Raw genomic sequence first — 17,066 nt, forward strand, 5'->3', positions numbered from 1 at the left:
GAACAGGCATATTAATCAGGAAAAAAATCAGCATTTAAAGGAAACATTTACTTCAACTTGTAAACTTAAAAAAAAGTCTAAAGATTGCATTTGTGAAATGCCAATGCCACTACTGTTCAAAGCTTTAGTGTTGTCTGAGAGATTACCAGAACTATAGAAGCTCATGTTTTATTTAGACCTACGGAATTATAACAACATTCTAAGCTACTTGCATGTATTTTAAACTTTGAGAAGTGCTAGTCTAGAATGACTAGTCCCATGGTGAAGAATGTTCAATTGCATTTTCAAAAGTTCATGGCCAAATTATATGATGAAAAAAGTGTGCAAGTATGTAAAATATTTTCCTCTATGTCCAAAAATTTTCTCTGAATAAGGATTTATTATAAAGAGAGGGAGATAGAGAGAGAGAGGGAAAGAGAGAGAGAGAGAGAGAGAGAGAGAGAGAATATGAATGAATCTTTCAACTGCTGTATCACTCCCCAAATGACCACAATGCTCTGGTCTGGGCCAAACTAAAGCCAGGATCCTAGAAATCCATATAGATCTCCCATGTGAGTGGTAGGGGCCCAAACACCTGGGCCATTATCTACTGCCTTCCAAACACATTACCTGAGAGGACGATAGGAAGTAGAACAGCCAGGACTCAAATCAGTGTTCTAATATGAGGACGCTATAATCACAAGTAACGGCTTATTCTGTTTCCTGTCCCTACACGAACTTGTGAGGTAACTTTGTACATGTATTCTCTTACAGACTCATCAACACAAATAGAGTTTCTCTAAAAATTTAAGAATTTGAGAACTTAGCGTCAGGTCTGATATACTGGCAGAATCATGAAAGTATTAATTAGTAAATCAAGAATATGTATCCAGTGGTATGACTCTACAATCATACTTTATTCCCCTACTCTGCCTCTTATATTTTTATCTTGGTATAATTAGCAAGGAAACAGAAACATAAACGCTGTTTCTTTAATGCTTTGGATTTTCTGTAATTCCATACCCAGTGCCTCCTTTATCCATATAGCCTGTTTTCTCCTCCTCTCCTCTGTTACTGTTTATGAGAAAAAAAAATTATACTCTACACATACTTACACATATTTCAGAAAATTGACCAAAATTTCCTTTAAAGTTGAAAACAATGAAAAAATCATCGACGTGCATGGTTCATGCTTTATTAACTTTGGATGTCACAACTGAACGTGAACTGTGGTTATGCAACAAGGTGGAGGAATCCACCATGGTGAGAAGGTTTGGGGAGGGGTGGGGAGAATCCAAGTACCTATGAAACTGTGTCACATAATACAATGTAATTAATGAGTTAAAAATAATAAATAAATTAAAAAAAACTTTGGATGTCAGTAGTTTTCATAAACTTGTCAAGGCGACAAAGCATATATGGACATGAGAAATTGTTTATAAATATCCCACAAGGATGAAACTGAAATTCACAGATCTTATAATCATTGACTCTGAGCTATAAACGGAATTAGAGGTAGTTTCACTTCACAGCCTGAGACCTCTCAGGCTCACTTATTTGCAGTTCCTGCTTCCAGTTCCTGCTTTATAGCTCATACAATTCTACTATGTATCTTATACCTCCAAAGAGGAGTTAAGAGTAATTGACAATTAAAAATCATTAAGGGATCACACACATATTGCATTGCTCTTTTTGGTGAGAAAGCCATACTGAGATTGTGTTCCCAAACTAGACAATGACCCATTTATTGAGAGGTAATTGGATAGACTAGAATGATGATAAAGCTGACACGCCTGTGGATCTCCTAGGAGGAAGCCATGTTTCTACTCCTTTGAACTTCCCTGTGAATTCTACCCCAAAATGGAGTTGGACCACAATCCCACAGAGATCCCACTTGACTTAATCCTTAGCTTGGGGTTACTGGAGAATTACGCCATATTCAAAAGAAAACAGAAGGGAAAAACAATCAGCTGGAGTTTGTATGCTTGTGTGTGCTCCTATGTATGTATACACAATAGCTTAAGCCTTGCTAAGACTTTCATGATTCATGTCATTTCTTGTATACAGACTTAATTTCAGTTCTTAGTGTTTTTCAGCAATAAGCTCTTTGCTTAGCAGGGAAAATAAGCGTTTCTCCCTTTGATTGACAAAGCTGTGTTGATCTCTAAGCAGAGCATATTTTCTCATCAAGAACTCAGACCCTCTACATAGGACAGAGTAACAAGCACTGGCATGCAGACAGAAACACACAGAGTGCCAGCTGACTCTACCATTGCTTTACCAGGTACATAACATGTAAAGAGCAAAGAAACAGTACTTAAGCCTGCAGGAAGTAAAGGAACATGAAATAAATGTGATGGATGAAGTGGAAGGTGGAGATATGGGAAAGCATTCAACAATATAGCGGTGGCAAGAGACCCAGAAAAACCTGCAAAAGACTATTCTGCAAATAAAATAGACATGAGTGCCCTCCTTAAGAGATTTATAAGATGGTTTAATGCTTTCAAAAATTCCTTTACTATGGATAACTTGAAGGTTTTTTTTGCTCTCTTAAATCCACATAAATCAAAACAATATGCCATAATTTAATGGTATTTCTGTCACAAGGTGAAGATGGCCACATGAAGACAGAGATGGAGATTCGGAGATCTGCTCTCATAGACCAGAGCAAAACAAGGATTGCCGGAAATCACCAGAAGCCAGGAGATTCTCTCAGAAATTATTTCCATCTCAGAACTTCTGGAAACAACTAACCCTTGGCTAGGGACATTTGGCTCCAAATCTATGAAAGACCACATTTAAAAGAAAAAAAAGAAGAAAGAAAAGAAAGAATAAAAAATTAAATAAATGAATTAATTAAATAAAGGAGTTAGGGAGGGAGGGAAAAAAGGGAGGGAGGGAGGGAAAAAAGGGAGGGAGGGAGGGAGAGAGACCACATTTACATTGTTTGAAGTAAACTGTTTTCTAATAATCTGGTGTTTTATAGTATTTCTAGCCTTTTATAAATAAAGCAAACAGAGGCATAGAGAAGGTAGCAATTAGAAATGAAATTCCTCACCATCTTTCCCAAAGCATTTAATGAAGATAATTCCACATCAGGTAATTGTGGTGTTCCGTGTCTGCCTTCTCATTTATTTCTAGAAACACTATTCTCTGAGATAAGAATTATATACTCAGATTAAGGCACATGTCAGAAAATATCAGACCTGGATTTGAACTCAGGTCTCTCTAGCCAAACTAATTGCATGATTGTAAAAGCTGGCCCACACATTTTGCAATAAGGTCCTAAATAATGAACATTATTAACTACACAGGCCAGATTGCTTTCTTAGCAACTTTTCAGCTCAGGTTGTAAATTGCAATAGGTAACACATGCCAAAATGGACAAGACTGAACTTCAACAAAACTTCACTTACTGGCATTGAAATTTGAATTGAATTTGAATTTCATTTGTCATAGAGTATTCTTTTTGTTTAGTATTTTAAAAATTGAACTGAGTGGCAGTAGGACAGAGAGAGATAGAACTATCTGATCTGCTGGAATTCTCTCCCCAAATACCCGCATGGTAGTGGGTGTGTGCTGGTCTGTAGTTAGCAGAATGGAACACAATGTAGGGTGCCTACATGGCTAGCACAAACCCAATCATTTCATTATCACTGCTCTCTCACATGCCATGACAGGAAGCTGAGGTCAGGATGCACAGCTAGCAATCAACACCTGACATTCTAATGTGGAACATAAATGTCTTAACTTTCAGACTTAAAATCCATTTCAAAAATATTGTCCTTTTGATTCTTTCAGCCATTTAAAATCATAAAGCCAATTTTAACTCAGAGACCATATAGTAACTAGTAGTAGTCATATGCGACTAGTTGGTGTTAGTTTGTGGATTATTACTTAACCGTAAGAAGACAGAAGAGGCTAGACATGAAAAAGCACTGGGACGTAACAGTAAAAACATAGTATAACTGATACAAGACTCTTACTAATTTGAATTTAGAAACAAATATTTTATTCCATTTTACTTTCCTTGAAGCATCTAAAGAATGAAAAAAATTAAGAAAATGGAGTATCTACCTGATAGCAGAGGACACAATATATTCCCTTTTCTAACTGATACGAGTCAAGTTTAATTGGTCATTAAGGGCCACTTAGAAAACAAAGTGAATAAGGCTTCTGTGTGGAGAGTACTGTGGTAGAGGCCAGAACGGGAGAGGACCTTTTCACAGTGAAGAGAGACTGAGAGAACGTCACACATAGGGAATGGTGCCAGGAGTCTGCAGTAATGCACAGTGGTAAAAAAGATGTGCATTGGTGCCGGAGCAGCCTTCTTTCCCGTGCCTCCAAGATACCTGCATCCATTGCATGAATCAGGTGATCTACACTTCTGCAGGCAGGAAGAGTTCTGCATTTCCTTTCCTATGACGCATGGGTTGCAGAACACACATGATCATAGGGGAGCGGGACTTCACGGTCCCGTTGCAACTCCTGTCACCCATGTAGATACCACATCATTACATTAACAAAGCTGATAAGATCCTGGGAGGCTATAGCCTTAGCTTCCTGCTGTGACCGTTCTAGAAAACACAATGTGACATATCTGAGGCAAAGAAAATGTTTAGTCATATTCTCTTTTCCATATCTCAAATCTAAATCATATTTGGCCCACATCTCTTTTTCAACTCACATTTTACATGTGAGACAATCTGCTATGACAAGGAATTTTGTTAATGGATACTGCTATAGATATGGGGTGCAGTAAAGCATGGCTTTGAAGGATTAAGCATTAGGAATTGTCTTGGAGCACACAACGTGTCTATAACAAAGTACCACAGACTGGGATGTTATATAAACAAATGAAATGAGTCACCATTCTGGATGCTTGAAAGTGCAAGTCCAAGGGGACTTCAATGACTAATAACGGCCTGTTTCCCACAGTTGACAACTTGAGTTTCCAACAGCAGGTGAAAAGAGTAAGCCAGCTTCCTCAGAGCACTTTCAACAGGACACAAATTCCAAGTATATTCTAACAGCCTCCAAATACTTAGGTTCCTCTTTGTATCACCTTGGTGGTTAGAATTTTATCATATGAATTTTGGGGTGAGATAAGCATTCAGATTATAGCAGAAGTCTAGCTGTCTGATTCCTTCAGAATGGTTGAAAAAATTGAAATTGGGAAAAAGAGTATGTTTCGATTTTATTTAGAGCAATGTAGGCCTAAGACATCTTATTTTTCCTACTTTCCCCCCAATTTCCATCACATTCCAAAACTATCTTCTTGAGATAAAATTGATTAAGAATTGCAGTTTTGTGCAGTTTCAAAAATGTTTTTTTATATAGGTTCTTCTATGAATGTAGTAGTTGAGTGTTAGAAAAATAGCTTGAGGGAAGACAGTTCTAAAAATAATACTTCCAGCAAATGGCAGAAATGATATAGAAATCGATAAGCCTTTTCTATCACCTATAATTTAATATCTGTTTTAAATAGTCTGGTTTTTTTGAACAGTTGAATTTTCTGGTAATGATTATTTATATGTAGTTGTTTCTCTGCTTTCACTATTACTTGATTTCTACATAATGCAGACATGAAGGAATTTAATTTTCTGTGCCGTATATTCAGGTTTTTTCTTTTAACTTTTTAAAGTCTATTTATTTAAAAAACCAGATGGAGAGAGAGAGTGGGGTGGAAGCTGACTCCTACCTGTTGATTACACCTCAAATGCTCCCATATCTGGGGCCTTTCTGAGCCAGTCGAGATCCAGGAGCACAATCCAGGTCTCTCACATGAATGACAGGAAGCCTACCACATGGGCCTCATTGTAGCCTCCCAGCGTAAGCCTTGGTGGGAGGCTGGAATCAGAAGCTGCGACCAGAGCTATGAGTGGAACGCAGTATTCTAATATGAAATATTGATGTTCTAATCACTAAGCTAAACACCTGCTCCATGTGTGATACTCATTTCAGATTTCATATTTTAAATGATTTCTACTGTTGTTAAACTAATAATAAAGTATATTAATACAATATGTATTCATTGTTTGTGTTCACTCAAAATCATGTATTTAAAACCTAGGCCTTCAATATCATGGTATTAGGAAAAGTTTTTTTACTCCATTTCTATTATCATGTGAGGGTCCAATAAGAAATCAAGAATCTGTAATCTGGAAAAGAGCTCTCAGCAGAATCTGAACATGTTAATACCCTGACTTTGTATTCTCCTCTTTCAAAACTATCAAAACAAATTTCACTTGTTAACCATAAGCCACCCAATCTATAGCACTGTTAGAGCAATCTGCACTAAGACAATCAACAGCTGCAGTGTACACAACATGGAAGACACACAAGTTGGCAGCCTACCCATCCCATCAACTTAATCAGAGTGTGTATTAGCAGAAAAGTTACTTTGTTTACAGTCAGTTAGAGTATTCCTTTGTTTTTTTTATTAGGGAAGTTATTTTATTTACTTGCCTTTGAAATGGGTTTCTTAGAAACCTCCTTAGTCTTCCTTGATGGAGTATATATGCTCTGTATCAGAAAGCCTGCTCTTTACCTCGGTTTATAAAACATTCTAATAAAAATCCTGCCTATCAAATGCATAGGGTGCATGCCATTGACTCCATGTTTTTGCCCATGACAGATTGAGACTCATAAAGAAACCTGGGGAACAAGGTCAAGCCTTGGCATCCAGGACTAGCTGGAAACCTTGGAGGCTCATAGTGTGTTACAGATGATCAGAGGAGGAGAATAGGTAACTTGTTCATGATTATCCAGTTAAACAGTTAATGAAGTTAGTTTGGGATAAGCACTGGCTGAAAACTGAATTTTAAGTGATAAACAAAACATTTATAAATGTAGATGTAAAGAAATCCTTAAAATAAAAGTGTAAGAATATATAAAATTATATACATATACACACTTGTATATACATATGTACTATGTGCATATATTTGCATATGTGTTTATATTTGTGCACTTATGTGCATATATGTGTATATATATAAAATGAAATTTTAAGAATTATAAAAATAAAGTGTATGTGCTATTAAGTGCTAAGGATTCCTTTCTTGTGAATAGAAACTGTTATGAGAAGTAATTATGAATTTTAGAATCTTATAAAATTAGCAAATCACTTCACATAGCGAACAGATTTGTTTATGAAGAAAAGATATTTGTCTAGTGGTGAAGGGGAAGGCAGTGAGACAAGGCAGGAGGGAGAAAAGAAAAGAAAACGAGAACAGTTTGAACTTGGGGAAGAAAGAATACACTTGAACAGGTAATATGAGGCTAACCGCACTTTAGAGAGAAATAGATAAAATGAGTTATTAATGCTGTTGGAATAATTTGGTATCTTTCTTGCCTCCTTAAGAGAGAATTCAGTAACAACTTACAGTATTACTTTAGACTTTAAACGTTTCTTTACTTATTTATTTATTCATATATTTATTTATTGAAACTTAACCCGATTTCAGTGGAATCCATACAATTCTTGCCTTCACTAAATATACAGTTGACATGATCGGTCTTGATTCATGTAATTTCAGGAGATGGCATCTCAGCCTTATGGCTAAGATCAAGTGTAGTATTTCAGGAGAGAGCTACAGTGTGTCCATATGTCCATATAGACAAAGGAGATGGAAAGGGAAGTGTTCCCCGGTGAGGAGCCGCTGAGGGATTCTTTTTTTTTTTTTTTTTTCAATTGAGCAATTTGAGCTGTGATCTCACTGATTAGCTCAGTGCATCTCTTCCTTTTTGAGGTTTTTCTATTGATTTATATTTATTTGAAAATAAGAGACACATAAAGATAGCAAAACCTTCCATCTGAAAATACCCACAACAGTCAGGGCTTCCGCAGTTGCAGCCAGGAAATAGAACCTCCATGTGATCTCCTTTGCTGCCATCAAGGAATTGAGCCATCACCTGTTCCTATCCAGGGTTCCTGTTATTGGTAGCCTGGATTGGGAAAAAAAAATCAAAACAAACAAAAACCAAACCAACCAAACAAAAATCAGCCAGGACTGGAATTCAGGGACTTTGATTTGAGATGTTAGAATCTCAAGTGACAACTTAATCTCCAGCATCACAATGCCCACCAGTATCTCCCTTCTTGCTCAGGCATTGTGTATTTCTTTTCGAGGTTGTTACAGAGTAGCAAAACCTGTATTTAATAAGACAAAGTTCTAGTGCTTAGCCTGGCAGTACATTTTAATAAGACAAAGTTCTAGCTTCACATATGCTGTTAAGCAACTTTTGTAAATTTGGAATGCTTAATTAATCTCTTGATATTGGTTTCCTTAAAAGCAAAGCAAACAAGAAATTATATAGTCACATTAAGATGTCATTTACAACCCAGCCATTCCTCTCCTGGAAATTTGCCCAAACAAAATAAAATCATTGCATGAGAGAGCCATTTGATATCCATTTTTAATTGAGCACAATTTACAACAGATAAGATATGAAATCAACTAAGATGTCCATTAACAGATGACTGGATAAAGAAAATATGGTATATACACATACCATGGTATATTACTCAGCCATAACAAAAAGAATGAAATTTGGTCTTTTGTAACAAAATGGATGCAACTGAAAATCATTACATTTAGTGAAATATACTAGTCTCCAGGAGACAACGATCATATATTTTCACTGATCCGTGGTAACAAATACACAGAGTATATAAAAAAACTAATCTACATGAGGAAGCATGACATGTCTATATCTAAGTATTGTTACCGTCTTTATTTATCCTCTTGAGGAATAGAAGGGTTTTCATTTTGTTTTGTTTTCCTGTTTGCCATGTATTGATATCTTTATTTAATGCAATGTGAAGCCTGTATCTGCGAAGCATAATGAAAGCATGTCGTTATAAAATTAAATTTAAAGAAGAAGAAGAAAAAGGAAAGAGGAAAATAGGTGGGAAATGCAGACATGAAAGATTAAGGTAAGATAAAGTCCAAGATCATGGACTTGGCCGATTCAGTGGTGAGTGCCACCTGCTTGCTTCATGGAGGGCTACTGCGGTATGCCCTTATGGCAGAAGTGATGAGGCGATGTCTCTTTCACAAAAGCATTATTGCCATTTATGAGGGCTCCAATTCTACTCACTCCCTATCACGTCTAGTTTCCTCCCAAAGCCCCCACTTCCTAATACCATCCCTGGATGATTATGTTCATGATATAAAGGGAGAGGATGGAGATGCAAATTTTTTTTTTTTCTGTCTTTTAAAGTAGGAAGTGGTTGGGGCAGATGCAATGACATAGCATTCTAATTCTCAGCCAGTGACATCAACATAACATGTGGGTACCCGTTTGTGTCCTAGTTCATTCACTTCCAATGCAGCTCCCTGCTTACAGCCTGCAAAATCAGTGGAGAATAATCCAAGACCTTGGGCCTGTGCACCCACATGGGATACCTAGAAGAAGCTCCTGGTTCCCAACTTTAGAATGGCTCAGTTCTGGCTGTTAAGGCTATTTGGGGAGTGAACAAGTAGGTGGAAAATCTCTCTCTCTCTGTATCTCCCTCCCTCTCTATTTCTCTGTAACTCTTTCAAGTTAAAAAAAAATTAAAATAAGAATCTATTTACATTACGCTTGGGAATTTTTATACATGGTTTTTTTTGGGAAAAGTAATAGCTATATTATACAGACATGCCACTGACACAAACTTTGAATTTTCCTCTCTACCTGAAATTATAGCTCACTGGGAATCTGAATATACCTTTCCACTAGCTCTGGCACATTAGTTGAAGTAATATCCTGGATCTGTGTGTCTTTAAAAGAAATTAGATTACCTACATTTATAAAATAGAAAATAATACATGGCTATTGCCCAGTAGTGAAATGTATTATTTCAGGTATAAGATACAATATGAGAGCACTGTGTTATAAAAATTCGTATTTATAAAGGCCTATTTCAAGTTGACAATTATTTTGTGCTACACACTAGCATTTTCCCTTCAAAATACTACTTACAAATTTTTATATACTGTGTACTTTCTGTTATTACTGTTATCTTCTGAAACATTGCTGGCTGTCTCTGGCTAACCATTTTTGTTAAATATATGAAAGCATAGCAAATAAATTTGATCAAACACATCATCTTTGTCCACAGAGGAAAAGGAGCATAGGTTTTCACCAAAAGGAAAAGATAGAGAATTAAATTATTTACATTACATTTGATAGCTTAGTCCAAAGCCTTTGTAATTGCTTCTTGTCACTGCTGTGCTTGTGTGGTTTATTTGTTTGCCTTTTTAGAATGACAAAAAGACACTATTTACTGATGTCTGTCATTGACTCTAGATATATTAGTTAGCTGCCAAAATAAACTGATAGTGTGTCAAGAAGTAAAGAGAGATTTTCATTTTGAACCTTGATTAAACATAATAGATTAGTGGGTTAAGTGCTCATATTATTATGTAGAATTCATATTAGAAAGTAGGACACATTTTAGCTTATGAATAGCATTTTATCATTGCTTCCTTCTCATTCATGAATATATTTTGGCACAGACTTATCAAAGGTTTCTGAAAGTTAAAGTAAAGGAGTTGTATGTGTTTATAGCCTCATCAAGCACTTTTATGAGAGAAGCCACCATATTATTCATCAGTGTAAGATTATTTTCAATTATTCCCTGCAGCACATCTGATTTTTATCATTTTCTGAGTTGATATCATAGACTCATTATTTTTAAAAATAAGTAGTATTTTTCTGTATGATTGACCAATCAATTATCAATATCTGATTTAAGCAAATTGGCAAAAACCTGCAAAACAACAAGAAATCTTGAAATTGTAAATGTAAGATGATTATACAAAAGCAATTATCTTCAAACTATGCTTTTCTTAATCCATATTTTAGTTAAAGATATAAAAGTGGCACAAAGTAATACTGTTTTGCACATCATAGCTATTTTTTACACAATATAAAATAGCTAGTAGAATTGGGTATGGGTGACATACAGTGCTTTGCACGTGAATTCATACCATGTTTAGATGATGCTTTGGAACTTTACTATTTCAAACTCTGAGTATTAGCCTTTGTTTTAAACATGCTTTTTTTTTTTTATTTTTTTTTAGCCCTGCTGCAAGTAATTCATTAGAGTTTAGACTGTAACATGCTGTCTAAGCATTGGTGACCTATCTGATCCCTATTCCTTTTACTTAATCAGCACTACAGAAAATGCCCATTACAAATCTAGACAAAGGTAGAAAGCTTGCTGTTGAGATTGGGTAAAGTTCTAATTGTTTCAAAAGAAAAGACAAATCAACAGCTGGAAGGCTAATTTCCCTTCAGAGCAAGACCACACCATCACTACTGTCATTTCCGAAGTGTCTATGTCTTACATGAGCACCTACCCAGAGCACATGCTTATCTTCATTATTCTGAGAAGTAGACAACACACTCAACACCTGTAATCCACATATTCACAGATATCTTATTAATGTGAAAGCAACATTGAGAAAAACTGACAAATTTAGAATATTTTATGCCCCTGTAGACTCTTGCTTAAGCATTGATTTTCAGTATAGGGGCCAGATGTATATATCTGGGGTACAGAGTCCATTACAGACTCATGAGTATGTTTCAATACATTCCTATATTTCTTTTTGCAAATATATAAGCATATTAACCTACTCAATGTTAGAGTCATTGCCACGGAAACAAAACCTGTTAATAAATGTGTGTGACCAAACATTTCATTGTGTTAGACACTAGTAAATGACACTAGTACCTGGCTTCTGGTTCCTTAAGTCCTCAAAGGGACCAGTAGTGGAGGAGTCAATGAATACCTCATAAAAAGATGACAGAGTACACTGGCTTGTTCATATTGACTTTCATGTAAATTCTAGGATTGGCAAATAAAGTGCTCCAGAGAAGCTTGGGTCAGGAAGCCATGTAGACAGTTTTCAAAAGACTGAGGCCTATGAACTCACCTGGTGACATGTGTGTGTTTTAGGAATAGTGTGAATTTGTTTAATATGGGTATAGATTATTTTACGCTTAATGTTATGCAAAAGGAGAAGGAAGCAGTGATCTGGAATGCGGTCAGCCACTTGCATAGATAAAGGAAAACTAGGTCTGGTTAAAACGGAATAAAAAGCAGATACAATGTGCATTACAAAGAGAAAGAAAGCCAAAATCACATTTTGTTTCACCGGTGAAAGTGTCATTTGTAGGTCATGAATAAACAATATTTATTCTACATTAATGCCATTAAATATTGGATTTAGTTATTTCCCCTCTGAGTCCATGGTTACCAAGCATCCTTCTAACTCTGACTTGGCATCCTACACAGATCTGCCTTTCGGGAGACAATGACTGATCCTAGAAATGTCAAGTATTTTGTTAGCAGAAAGCAATTTCTCATGATGAATTAATACAATATCTTTTGCCTTCATCCTGTTTTCTTCTCCAACTTCATTTTAGGGACAAAAATAGGCTGATCATTTCAATATGATTATTGTAATCCGAGTTAATTTTGTATCACGAAACAGTGAATTAGTTTTCAAGGGTCTACTCAGAAAGTAGGTTGTGGTCTCTTTTTCAGTGTTACTCTGTCATGTTCTGTTAAGTCCTAGACAGCAGTCTAGGAAGACTCTTTGGGCCTTTGAAGTAGAAGTCTGCATCCTAGAAGTGGTGACCTACATAAACCCTTCTGAGACTCAAGCAGACTTATCCGCAAGGCTTGCTAATTAAAGAATGTGACCCAGGAATGTGCTCCAGCAGCACCCTGAAAACCTGGGGAAAGAGTCTTCACAGTCAGCCTCTGATCTGGATTCCCTAAGTTCCAGTCTTTTGTATACCATTTCCTGGTTCTAAGTAGGAGAATTTGAAAATTTTCAGACTTTTCTTTCCAGACTGGATATCCCTACCACTTCTCTCTCTCCATCGCTACAGACTGTCAGAAGATATTTCTTCATGCGTCATTTGTTTTTTTGTGAGTTTTGCTGGGAACATCAGGAGTAAAAAAGGATGACAAGACATGCTGTTACTCAAGCCATTTCATCTAGAAGAAAATCATGTTGCTTTCGGAGGCAAAGAACGGGCTCACTTACTGGCTGTTATAAAACACTGGGTTCCCAGATGTCCTTGTTCTCTTATTTCAGAAACCACTGCTTGTACAGGCACCTGTCTAAAAAATCCCTGTTGCCCCTTTGGGAATTGGGGATCAGCAAACTGTTACAAAATGCTATCTTTCTGCTTATTGTTTCGGTCTTGAGGAAAAGAGCCTTGTATCTCTGACCCAGAAGTCCTGTGTTTTCTGTCAGCCTCTGTAGCAAGTTAGCATACCTTAAAAGTAAGGTGAAAAATCTCAGACACTTTACAGTTACTGAGACAGATTTCTGCAGTCTTTTTTTAGCACAGCTGCAAAAAGTGTTAGAAGAAGTGAGTACCTATCTAGGCTTTACTTTTAACCAGTTATGCTGAAGAATAATTACCATCTCTTACCTCTGGAATGATTTCCTCCTTGCATATAATGAGTGCAGAAGAGGAAGGGAAAAGATAACTAATGAGAGTCTCCATATGGTCAGTTCCTTAAGAATACCATATATGCCTGAAAATTCTTTGTTACTGTTTTTCCTTTGGGAGCTTTAATACCCATTTTTTTTTAAGTTTCATTTTACCCCAAGGGATTTACAAATCTCATAGAAAACTTTATTTCTCCTAACCTACTCTAATTCTAAATTTAAAAGGAGGCATATGTTCCGGACCCACATAATCTCTCATTTGGTGAATGTAATTTCTCACTTAATTGAAAGTATTAGAATCATCTTGATTATCTCTGGAGAATTTGTAATTTCCTAATACTTTTTCTCTTAGGGTTTTATAAAATGTAGGTACATTGAAAGGAAATCTATTGAGCTGCTAATATAAATATTTTCTAAGTATTTCTAAATATACTAATATATTAATAAATATACTAAATCTACAATGAGATAATTTGTGAGGAAGAGGCACCAGTAGCAGAGTACTGAAGGCTAATGTGTTCTGCCTGGGTTATGCTACTTTCCGAGACCTGGATTCACAACAAGGCTGGCTGATTTTGAGATACGAGAGGGAGTCCACCTCTGCTAATGGCACAGCTGTCTCTAATCAAAATTGATCACAAATCTGATAATTTATACGTGGTAAAAATGAAAAAGCCACTATTTTTGTCTCTAGCTAAGGCAACAGAAAGTAGTTTAACATGACTGTACTTACCATGGACAGTCTGAAATTTCAGGCACAGATAGGCCCTCTCATACATAGTTTGCTTTCCATTGTTTCTATTACTCATAGTTGATCATGATATCAAAACATTAAATGGAAAACCCTAGAAATAACCCAGAGGTTTTAAGTTGCAGACTATTTTGTGTGCCATGCTGAAACTGCATGCCATCTCACTGCCGTGCAACCAAGACATGAGCTACCGCTTTGTTCAATGTGTTTCTCCATTTATAGGCTACTCACCAACTACTCAGTCACTTAATATCTTATATTGATTATCTAAACATTGCAGTGTGCACACCAGTAACCAATATTTAGCTTGATTATTAGATATTGATCAAAGTCACATGATTAGTGAGACAATGAGACATCAAACTATAAAACATGGAAATCGGATGACTCTGGTATATTGGAAGCAACATGATTTATGCAACAGTTTGAACTACGTGTGACTCTAAGTAACCACTGGAGTCTTAGAACACATCTTCCGTCCCTCCAGTTAAACCCCTCATTTCAGATCTCCCATATTTAGCTGCTGTTTGAGAACAATGAAGGTAGTAAGCAAAAATTTGAGCCATCATTCTAAAAATTCCTACAAAAACAAAAACAAAAGTTTCCATGAGGTTTCCAAGAAATGAAATAAACTGGACTATAAGTCTGTTAAGTTCTTCAGCAAACTGTTTCTTCATAGAAACTGCAAGCCTAGTGTGGTAGTGTAAGGATTTGAAGTTAAAACAGACTTCTGTGTCCCCAAGCTGCACCAGTGCATGGTGGATCTCAAAGCTCTTCAGCCCCCAATGCATTCTTCAGATGTAGTAATGTATTATTTCATCCAGGAAATAAATTCTAAGACAACAAAGACAAGAGTAATAGACAGCAATGGGCTTGGGAGTTCTTCCCAGGGTACAGTGTTAAGTGCTTGCCCAGTGAGTTATCTAAGAAACATACTGCTGGCAAAGGGAACCCTGACCCTGCCAACTGGAAGGATCGGCCCTTGCTCCACAGAGGTGGTTTCTGGCTTTCATTTTTACTTCTTTGTAGAATGGGAACACTATTGCAGTGTTCTGATTGGTATTCTGCCTTCAAATTCTGAGTTTGTGTTCGGTAGAAAGCATTGGTTTTAACCCCAAGACATTCGACCACAACATATCACATTGAAACTGATAGAAAATACTGTGATTCAGACAGACAGCCTGGGTTGCAGTGAGATCCAGCATCTGGGTGAGTCTTGTTTTCCCCATGAGTGGGTTCAGCATGTGGGAGGAAAGGCATACCTGGATATTTGAGTCACAAGGAGTTAGATTGTGGTAAAGAATACTAGTTGTGCTTAAATATGTACTCTGTACTCTCCCTATAACAAAGCAATCACGGTTTGGCAAGGAGAACACGGAAGAAAACTACCAAAGAACAACATTTCCCAGTGGCCTTGCAGTTACCTCTGGACATGTGAAAGACAAGTACAGCACAACTATAAGTGATATACACAGTTGTGAATAATTATTTATAAAAAGATGGTATGAGGCATTCCTTTCTTTTTCTTATGCATCTCTCTTTTCCCTATCCTACTTGTTCTCTCTCTTTTTTAAATATACATTTAGTTTTATTGTAAAGCCAGATTTACATAGAGAAGGAGATACAGAGAGGAAAGACCTTCCATCTGCTGAGTCACTCTCTAAGTGACACAACAGCTAGAGCTGAGCCGATCTGAAGCCAGGAGCCAGGAGCTTCTTCTGGGTCTCCCATGTGGCTGCAGGGTCCCAAGGTCTTGAGCCATCCTATATTGCTTTCCCAGGCCACAAGGAGGGAACAGGAAGGGAAGTGGAGCAGCCAGGACACAAACTGGCACCCATATAGGATCTAGTGCATGCAAGGCAAGGACTTTAGCCAGTAGGCTATGGTGCTAGGCCCTCTCTGTTTATTTTTCTTTCAGCTTTTCTGCAACCTAAAGTAAACATGAGATTTTGAACTCAAGTGGCAATGTTGAACCTTGAAATGCCCTGGGAAATGATAGAATAAACCTATAGAAACAGCCCATGATTTTGATATAGCCTTGATCTTGTGGCCATGAATTAGCTATTGTAAGAACCAGATGAGGAAAAACATGTGTTAAGTCATATTTAAATCATTATTATTTTGGATTTTGTCTATTGCAACTGTTCCTACTCATTACTAGCACAAACTATTTAGAAAAGGTACCTACAATGTTCTTTACATAAATTAATTCTTTGCAATGTTTTAGTACTTTCAGTGGAATTTTAATATTAATGAATAGAAATGTATTATTGTTTGGAACACTTCTGCTGTTATGGTGGGGTGTCTCTAGCCCTTTGGCTTAGTAGAACTTTCGTGATGAAATAGAATGTAAACAAAACAACTTAGGTTTATTTATCAACTCTCACTGTAGATATTAAGATTTCAAGGATCTATGAAAATGCCTATCACATGGCTGCAATTCTCAAAAATGCATCAATAATGAGGGAGCAACAACTAAGCCCCTAAGCAGTGGGAATCACAAACTATTACTCAGATGACTACATAGCTCTTGGTCTTTTAGAATAATGGTTAGGTTGCAATCAATATGCATAATAGTAGTGAGGGAAGAACTGAAATCAATATAGGATGATTTTTAATGTATCTGCACACAGAGATACACAGTGATACACTCTGCTAAATCATCTCCAAGCATTATAATGGGCTCTCTATTTTTTTCCTTTTTGTTCTCCAAGTGGTAATCAGCCCTGTTTCTAGCTTGAAACCGTCCTCTAAGTTAGTCACTTTGCTTTTCTCTTCTTTACAAACAATGAAAATGACAACAATATAACATAGTTTTCAAAACTGTTAACATCTAGGCCTATCTTCCATTGAATTCAACTATTGTT

The 17,066-nt window shown here is 36.6% G+C and overlaps 1 protein-coding gene and 1 pseudogene across 1 annotated transcript in view; one reads left to right on the forward strand and one right to left on the reverse strand.

Annotated features, from left to right (window-relative positions):
- The window catches only part of NEGR1 (neuronal growth regulator 1), an 856,411-nt gene that overhangs the window by 140,892 nt on the left and 698,453 nt on the right, over nt 1–17,066 (reverse strand). The gene's annotated exons all lie outside the window — the stretch shown is intronic.
- Nucleotides 7,524–7,748, forward strand: LOC131479701 (U2 spliceosomal RNA; annotated as a pseudogene).

The sequence above is a fragment of the Ochotona princeps genome, chromosome 2 (genome assembly GCF_030435755.1).
Source record: "Ochotona princeps isolate mOchPri1 chromosome 2, mOchPri1.hap1, whole genome shotgun sequence".
In the NCBI taxonomy this organism is placed as follows: Eukaryota; Metazoa; Chordata; class Mammalia; order Lagomorpha; family Ochotonidae; genus Ochotona; species Ochotona princeps.